The sequence below is a fragment of the Nycticebus coucang genome, chromosome 6 (genome assembly GCF_027406575.1).
Source record: "Nycticebus coucang isolate mNycCou1 chromosome 6, mNycCou1.pri, whole genome shotgun sequence".
NCBI lineage: Eukaryota > Metazoa > Chordata > Mammalia > Primates > Lorisidae > Nycticebus > Nycticebus coucang.
Window position 1 is genome coordinate 69,322,865 of NC_069785.1, and position 9,810 is coordinate 69,332,674.

Below are 9,810 nucleotides of genomic sequence, written 5' to 3' on the forward strand. Positions count from 1 at the left end.
GATCTGTAGCAAGTGAAAACATCTTCCAAAAATAATGATGAAGGTCGGGCATGGTGGCTCATGCCTGTGATCCTAGCACTTTGGGGAGGCTGAGGCAGGTGGATTGCCTGAGCTCACGGGTTCGAGACTCCTCCAGAGCCAGAGCGTGACCCCTCCTCTGAAAATAGCCAGGCATTGTGGCAGGTACCAGTAATTCCAACTACTCATGATGCTGAGGCAAGAGAATTGCTTGAGCCCAAAGGTTTGAGGTTGCTGTGAGCTATGACACCATAGCACTTGACTGAGGGTGAAAGTGAGACTCATCTCCAAAATAAAAAAGATGAAGTGAAGATTTTTTTCTAATACATAAAAGTGGAAAAAATACATCACCAGCCTATCTGGCTTACAAAAATTGTTAAAGGAAGTCCTTCAAGCAGAAGGAATATGCTGCTGGGTGGAAACCCAGATTTACTCAAAGGATAAAAAATACTGGAAATGGTAACTACAGGGGCACATACTAAAACTTTTTTTTATTATTGCTTAATATCTTGAAAATGTAATTTACTGTTAAGGAGAAAATAATAACAAAGTATTGTTGAGTTAAAATGACAACAACAGTGTAGAAGCTGGAAGAGGACAGATGCAAGAGTGCTATTGTTAAGATTCTTGTACTCTGCTAGGATCCTAGCCCTCTAGGAGGCTGAGGCAGGTGGGTGCCTTGAGTTCAGGAGTTTGAGACTAGCCTGAGCAAGAGCAAGACCCTGTCTCTACTAAAAATAGAAAACCGAGCCAGGCATTGTGGTGGGCACCTAGGAGGCTGAGGCATGAGGATGACTTTAGCCTAAAAGTTTGAGGTTGCTGTGAGCTATGATGTCATGGTACTCTACCAAGGGCATCAAAGTGAGGCTCTGTCTCAAAAAAAAAAATTCTTATACTCTATGTGACATGGTATTGTTATCACTTGAAGATAGACTGTGATAGATTAAAGAGGTATACTAAAGAAATAACTAAAATAAGACAAAAAAGAGTTACAGCTAATAAGCTAGCAAAGGAGATAGAATCATTAAAAAAAAATCTTCGGTTGAATAACAAAAGGAAGAAAATGGAATAAATAACAGATGGGATAAATAGGAAGCAAATAGCAAAAAATGATAGAATGATAGATTTAAACCATATGATGTCAATAATCATATTAAATGTGATTTAAGTGAACACCTCAATTAAAAATAAGAGATTTCCAGATTGGATAAAAGAGTAAGAGTCAATTTTATGCTGCCTACAGAAATTTACTTTAAAAATAAAGAAAAAATAGGCTCGGTGCCCATAGCTCAGTGGTTAGGGCACGAGCCACATACACTGGGGCTGGCAGGTTTGAACTCAGCTCAGGCCTGCTAAACCAACAATGACAACTGCAACCAAAAAAATAGCCAGGCACTGTGGAGGACACCTGTAGTCTCAGCTACTAGGGAGGCTGATGCAAGAGAATCGCTTAAGCCCAAGAGTTTGATGTGGTTGCTGTGAGCTGTGATGCCATGGCACCATACCAAAGGCGACATAGTGAGACTCTGTCTCAAAAAAAGAAAACAAAAAGATGAAGAAAAGAAAAGAAAAAAGAAAAATAGATTTACAGTAAAGGAATAATAAAATATACACTACACAAACATTAATAAAAAGAAAGCTGAAGTGGGTATGTTAATATTAGAAAAAGCAGCTATCAGAGCAACACATATTGCCAGGGATAAAGAAGGTCATTTCATAATGATAAAGAAGTCAATTCATCAAGGTAACCTAACAATCTTAAATGTTTGTGTACTTAATAACCACACTTCAAAGTACATGAAGGGAAAAGTAACATGTAGCCTTGCAGGTGAAACATCCAAATCCTTTGTGGAAATGTTCAATACCCACCTCTCAATAATTTGCAGAAGAAGTAGACTTAATAACTTGACCTAATTGACCTCTCTATAACACTATGTCCATTAACTACAGAATATATTAATACATTGTTTTCAAGTGCATATAGCTCATTTATCAAGACAGACCACACTTCAGGACATTAAACAACTCTCACCAAATTTAAGGTAATTCAAGTCATGCCAAGTATGTTCTCTGATCACAATGGAAATAATTAGTAATCAAGAACAGAAAGATCTCTGGAAAATCCTCAAATATTTGGAAACTAAGTAAACTGATTTTTTTTTTTCTGAGGCAGAGTCTCTTCTGTCACCTAGGCTGGAGTGCAGGAGGGCAGTGATGTGATCATAGCTCACTGTAGCCTTTAACTCCTGAGCTCAAGTGAGCCTCCTACTTCAGTCTCCCAAGCAGCTAGAACTACAGGTATGTACCATCATGCCTGACTACTTAAAAAAAATTGTAGGCAGCACCTGTAGCTCAGTGGTTAGGGCACTGGCCACACACACTGAGGCTGGTGGTTTGAACCTAGCCTGGGCCAGCTAAAACAACAAAGATAACTGCAACAACAACGAAAACAGCTGGGTGTTGTGGCAGGTGCCTGTAGTCCCAGCTACTTGAGAGGCTGAGGCAAGAGAATCGCGTAAGCCCAAGAGTTTGAGGTTGCTGTGAGCTGTGATGTCACAGCACTCTACCCAGGGTGACAGCTTGAGACTCTGTTTCAAAAAAAAAAAATTATAGAGACCAGGGTCTTGCTATATTGTCCAGTTTTGAACTCCTGGCCTCAAGCAATCTTTCCACATTGACCTCTCAAAGTACCAGGATTACAGGCATGAGCCACCATGCCTGGCTAGTAACGTATGTAGCTAGAGCAGTATTTAGAGGAAAAATCAGCACTAAAGTGCCTATGTTAAAAAGAAAAAGGCCCTCGTTCCATTATTTAGGTGTCTGCCTTCAAGAACTAGAAGAATAAATGCAACACAAAGTGAGCAGCAGAAGAAAAATAATAAAGATTAGAGCAAAACTCAATAAAATAAAAAGCAGAGAGATAATACTGGGAATGAGAGACATCACCACAGACTTTACATGTATTAAAACGATAATAAGAGACTGTTACGTACAATATGTGCTAATATGTTTGATAACTTGGATGAAATGGGCAAATTCTGTCTGGGTTTGGTGGCTCATGCTTGCAATCCTAGCACTCTGAGAGGCCGAGGCAGGTGGATCGCCTGAGCTCAGGAATTAAGAACAGCCTAAGCAGAAGCGAGACCCTGTCTCTACTAAAAATAGAATAAAAACTAGCCAGGCTTTGTGGCATGCGTCTGGAGTCCCAGCTACATGAGACGCTAAGGAAGGAGGACAGCTTGAGGCCAAGAATTTGAAGTTGCTGTGAGCTATGATGATGCCATAGCACTCTACTCAGGGCGACAGGGTGAAACTCTATCTCAAAAGAGAAAAAAAGGAACAAAAATGAGCAACTATATGACCATTTCAACAAGTGCATAAAAAGCATTTGACAAAGATCCAACTTTCATATATAGGGATGATGAACATTTTTTCATATGTTTGTTAGCCATTCGTCTGTTTTTTTTGTTTTTTTTTTCTTGTGGTTTTTGGCCAGGGCTGGGTTTGAACCCGCCACCTCCGGCATATGGGACCAGCACCCTACTCCTTGAGCCACAGGCGCCACCCTCATCTGTTTTCTTTAGAGAAGGTTCTATTCATGTCTCTTGCCCATTGATATATGGGATTGTTGGCTTTTTTTCATGTGGATTAATTTTAGTTCTCTATAGATCCTAGTTATCAAGCTTTTGTCTGATTGAAAATATGCAAATATCCTTTCCCATTGTGTAGGTTGTCTCTTTGCTTTGGTTATTGTCTCCTTGGCTGTACAGAAGCTTTTCAGTTTAATGAAGTCCCATTTGTTTATTTTTGTTTTTGTTGCAATTGCCATGGCAGTCTTCTTCATGAAGTCTTTCCCCAGGCCAATATCTTCCAGTGTTTTTCCTATGCTTTCTTTGAGAATTTTTATTGTTTACACTGCAATAAAAACTGGTGGGACTGCAAACTAGTACAACCTTTCTGGAAGGAAGTATGGAGAAACCTCAAAGCACTCAAGCTAGACCTCCCATTTGATCCTGCAATCCCATTACTGGGCATCTACCCAGAAGGAAAAAAATCCTTTTATCGTAAGGACACTTGCACTAGACTGTTTATTGCAGCTCAATTTACAATCGCCAAAATGTGGAAACAGCCTAAATGCCCACCAACCCAGGAATGGATTAACAAGCTGTGGTATATGTATACCATGGAATACTATTCAGCTATTAAAAAAAAAAATGGAGACTTTACATCCTTCATATTAACCTGGATGGAAGTGGAAGACATTATTCTTAGTAAAGCATCACAAGAATGGAGAAGCATGAATCCTATGTACTCAATTTTGATATGAGGACAATTAATGACAATTAAGGTTAGGGCGGCGCCTGTGGCTCAGTGAGTAGGGCGCCGGCCCCATATGCCGAAGGTGGCAGGTTCAAACCCAGCCCCGGCCAAAACTGCAACAAAAAAAACCAAATAAACAAACAAACAAAAAACCCCAAAACAAAACAAAAAAAACATGAAGGTCATGGGGGTGGAAGGAAAAGCAGAGAGAGGGAAGGAGGGAGGGGGGTGGGGCCTTGGTGTGTGCCACACCTTCTGGGGGCAAGACATGATTGCAAGAGGGACTTTACCTAACAAATGCAATCAGTGTAACCTGGCTTAGTGTACCCTCAATGAATCCCCAACAATAAAAAAAAAAAAAAAATCCAACTTTCATTCCTGATTGAAAAAAAAAAATTCTCAGGGAACTTCTCAATCTGATAAAGAATATCAATGAAAACTCCACAGCTAGCATTTTAATTGTGAAAAACTAGATGCTTCCCCTCTAAGAACAGAAACAGGAAAAGGCTGTCTACTATCACTTGTATTTTATTTTTTTATTTTTTTGAGACAGAGTCTCACTCTCTTGCCCTGGGTAGAGGGCCGTGGCTTCAGTCACCACTTCTATTCTACACTGTATTAGAGGTTCTAGCGAGGGCAGTCAGGCAAGAAAAAGAAAGAAAAACCATCCATACTGGAAAGGAAGAATTCTGTTTTGTGGGCCTGCAGGGAGGATGGCACACACACGTATGTTTGGCAGTGTTGTGCTGGTGCACATGCTTCTCTGAAATGCTCCTCTGCATTGGGGAGCAGAAACATATACCTCTGAGAGTTGGCAGTCATGACCCATGCAGTCCCCTAAATCCCCCTAGGTCTCAGGCTTTTGCTCAAAATAGCTTTTGCACATTACTTCATAATATGTGTGCTATTTTAATAAAGAAAGACTATTTTAGGTAGAGAAACATTACAGGGAATTCTGGGAAGATGGTTGACTGGTAGCAACCCTTGGCAGAGGCGCCTGAGCAGAGGAAGAAAAACTGGATGGAATCAGACTCTATGAAGCAAAGGTGGGGAGCTGAGCCAAGAAAGAAGTTTGGCAAGCTGTAACTCCAAGCAAGACCATACAAGAAAACAAATTACTGGGTGGTGCCTGTGGCTCGAAGGGGTAGGGTGCTGGCTCCATATGCTGGAGGTGGCGGGTTCAAACCCAGCCCCAGCCCAAAACTGCAAACAAAAGAAAAACAAACAAACAATCCCCTTCCCCAAGATAACAAATTACAGGTACAAAGCCTATTGACTAGAGGACAGGAGACCCCTCCCCCAAGCAGGGGGCCTGCTGCAAGCTGTCTGTGAATGAGCAGGAAAAAAAGACCTCTCATTTTACTTCAATGGAGAGAGCCTCTGAACGCCAGGTCTCTTTCTCCAGTGTGGTCCCACTTATGAACCTAGATGTCACCCCACCAGGCATAAAATTAAACAGACATTCCCCCCACAAGTCAAAATTCCCAGTCCACCCTTTCCCCCTCACATGGCAGCCTGAAGTTCTGCCCCCTACAGAGCACAGAGTGTTTGGTCTTATCCTGAGAGATCTGGGCATAGTGTGGACCACCAACCATCAGTATGGAATCTGTGACTAACAAGGAAGAAAGAGGGTGTGGGAAGAAAGGGACACTCGGCAGGAGGAGGAACAGTCCCCTGGTTATGACTATGCCTGGCCAGTGGTGGTGTTGACCCTCGGTTTGGGCTGTGTCTGGCAGGATGGGGTGCAGAACCCTCAACTCTGAGGGCACCCACAGCAGGAGAGTGGTTGTCCCAGGTGGACTGAGTTTGGCAGACAGGGCTGGTCCCCAGACCCTGCTGGGCCTGCGAGTAGAGGCTTGCTAGGTGTGGACTGAGACCTGAGAGCAGGGGTGTGGTCCCCTGATTCCAACAGAACTCTTGAGCAGTGGCTTGCTGAATGTGAACCAAGACCTGAGGGCTAGGGCATGGTCCCCTGTCTCCAGGGGGGCTGGTGAGCAGAGCCTTACCAGGTGAGGACTGAGACCTGCGGGTGGGGTGCCATGCCCTGACTCTAACAGAGCCTGCAAATAGAGGCTTGCCAGGCAGTGGACTGAGACTGGCAGGTGGGGGCGTGGTCCCCTGACTCTGACTGGTCCGGCAAGCAGAGGCTTAGCTCTGTGGACTGAGACCGGTGGGTGGGGGTGTGGCCCCAGCTCCACCTGTTCCTGTGAGCAGAGAAGTGGACAACAGTGTGGACTGAGTCTGGCAGGCAGGAGTGTGGATCCCTGGGTCCAATTGTGCTGTTGGAGACCCTTGAATTCCTCTCTGTTGAGCAGGGTTTGCACTGCCTGAGACAACTTAATTGGAACCCATGTCTGGGCTGTCCACTTAGGGACATTCTGAGGTTGACCTTCCAAGTTCTGTAGTGGAAAAGAATTAAAGGGTGGGGGCTGGGCACTGCAGCTGTTTGTATCTCTTCACAGTCGAGATTTAAATCTGATACTGTGGTTTCTTAGGATAGGGTAGAGTTTGGCTGAGATTAAAACAGAGCTAGCTTGTGCTGTCTCACTAAGTTGGTCCTCAGAGTCTCTAGCCAAAACTCGGAAAGGGGCCTTGTAAGGTTGTAGGAGATAAGCCACAATTACAAAGCCTAGCACTTTGGTAAGGGGCTATCTCTACTACCCAATTCAATCTCACCCTACCAGTTCTAATAACCAAACAGTGGAAAATAAACATGGTGCAGACCCAACAGAAGAACTCTGGCAACATGAATAATCAGAATAGATCAACCCCCCCCCACACACACACACAAGAAATGACAAAAGAGATATAACTGAAGATGCCATGCATAGACAAATGGCAGCAATGTCAGAAATTGAATTCATAACATGGATGGCAAATAAGATAAATAGAATGGAAGAACAGATAGAAATTGAATTCCAAAGAGTATTCTAAAGTTGTCTCAAGAAATTAATGAATTCAAAGCCCAAGTCAACAAAGATATGGACATAATGAGAAAAGAGATAGCAGAGCTCAAGGAGATGAAAATGTTAGTTGAGGAGCTCCAAAATACAGTAGAATCTCTCAGTAATAGAGTTGACCAGGCAGAAGAAAGGATATCTGAAACTGAAGACAAAACTTTTGAAAGTTCCCAAACACTCAAAGAGGCAGACAAATGAAGAGCAAAAACTGATCATTCCCTGAGAGAATTGTGGGATCACTTCAAAAGATCAAACATTCGTCTTATAGGAATTCCCAAAGGAGAAGAGGATGGTCCCAAAGGTACAGATGCTCTACTCCAAGAGATTTTGGAGGAGAATTTCCTAAGCATTGCAAGAGATACTGAACTTCAGATAGTAGACAGTTTCAGAACCCCAGCAAGACTCAATCCCAATAAAACATCTCCTAGACACATTGTGATTAACTTTGCCAAAGTTAAGACGAAGGAGAAAATTCTGCAAGCAGCCAGACATAAGAAAAGCATCACCTACAAAGGGAGAAGTATCAGAATGACTGCAGATCTCTCAGCCAAAACATTTCAAGCCAGAAGAAGATGGTCATTGACATTTAATCTCCTAAAACAAAACAACTTCCAGCCCAGGATTCTGTATCCAGCTAAACTGAGTTTCATTTGTGATGGAGAAATTAAGTACTTTAATGACATAGACATGTTGAAGAAATTTGTCATAACTAAACCAGCTCTCCGGGATATTCACAGACCCATTCTCTACAATGACCAGCACAATGCTCTACCTCCAAAGTAAACTCACCCAGAAATTTTTTAATAAAACCCAACTTTCACAGTGGTGAAAGGATTAAAAATGTCCACTTGACATACAAAAATCATCACACCCAAAACACAACCAGGCTTACCAATTCTCTCAATTAATGTGAATGGTTTAAATTGTCCTCTAAAGAGGCACAGGCTGTCTGACTGGATACATAAACTCAGACTGGATATCTGGTGTATACAGGAATCTCACCTTACCTTAAAGGATAAAAATATACTCAGGTTGAAGGGATGGACTTGTATATTACAGGCAAATGGAAACCAGAAAAAAGCAGGAGTTGCAATTTTAGTAGCAGATACAATTGGCTTTAAACCAACAAAGATAAAGAAAGATAAGGAAGGTCACTACATATTTGTAAGGTAAACACCCAACATGAAGAGATTTTGATAATTAACATTTATGCACCCTACCAGAAAGCTCCTCAATTCCTAAAGCAGATCCTAATGGATATGAACAGATTGATATCTTCCTACACTATAATAGTTGGAGTTTTTAACACACTTTTGATAGTTTTGGATAGATCCTCCAAGAGAAACCAAACAAAGAAATATTAGACTTAAACCTGACCCTAGAACAAGTGGACTTTACAGACCTCTACAGAACATTTCACCCTAATAAAACTGAATATACATTCTTCTCATCAGCCCATGGGTCATCCTCCAAAATAGATCATATCCTAGGGCACAAGTCTAACTTCAGCAAATTTAAAAGTATAGAAATTATTCCTTGTTTCTTCTCAGACCACCATGGAATAAAAGTTGAACTCAACAGGAACAGGAATCTTCATACTCAAACAAAGTCATGGAAACGAAATAATCTTCGGCTGAATGATAGCTGGGTCAAAGATGAGATTAAGCAGGAAATCACCAGCATGTCGGTGATGGGAGCTCCAGAATTGGTCAGAAATGGCAGAGGTGGAAGAGATACTGAAGTGACTTCAAAGCCAGAAAGGAGTGCAGGGAATCATTGTAGTGAACATAGAAGGTATTCCCCTAAAGAGCACCATGGACAGGGCGGCGCCTGTGGCTCAGTGAGTGGGGCTCCAGCCCCATATACCAACGTTGGTGGGTTCAAACCCAGCTCCAGCTGAACTGCAACAAAAAAATAGCTGGGCATTGTGGCAGGTGCCTGTAGTCCCAGCTACTTGGGAGGCTGAGGCAAGAGAATCTCCTAAGCCTAGGAGTTGGAGGTTGCTGTGATCTCTGTGATGCCATGGCACTATACCAAGGGTGATAAAGTAAGACTCTGTCTCTACAAAAAAAAAGCACCATGGACAATCCTACCACCACACAGTAGGCCAATCTCATGCACAACTTCATCTTGAAAGTATGGAGCACCATGCATGAAATTGACCCCAGAATGACCTAACCTTTCTTCAAATTCATTCCAAGAAAAATAAAATTATGGTTGCACCAGATAAAGACTATTTCCTGATTGTGACTCAGAATCCAACTGAATAAGCCACCCTCTTGGCTCCCTGTGTCATTCCTTAATTTAATGCCCCCTAGTAATAATAATATTAATCATGTCAGTGGACTGGCACGTAGAAATTGCTTCAGAGCCCACTCAGACCAATTCAGTGACCATTGGTGGGCTGGTAGCTCTGCCCACTCTGCCAAAGGAATCCCCCCTGCTGCACCAGTCTCTCCCAGAGCTCCCAGGAGGGCCGTTTTTCCTCTTTTCCAGGTTTTGGAACAAGAGC

The 9,810-nt window shown here is 42.4% G+C and overlaps 1 pseudogene; it reads left to right on the forward strand.

Annotated features, from left to right (window-relative positions):
* The first annotated feature begins 9,013 nt into the window (after positions 1 to 9,013).
* LOC128588982 (dynein light chain roadblock-type 1-like) lies at positions 9,014 to 9,582 on the forward strand (annotated as a pseudogene).
* Positions 9,583 to 9,810: the final 228 nt, after the last annotated feature.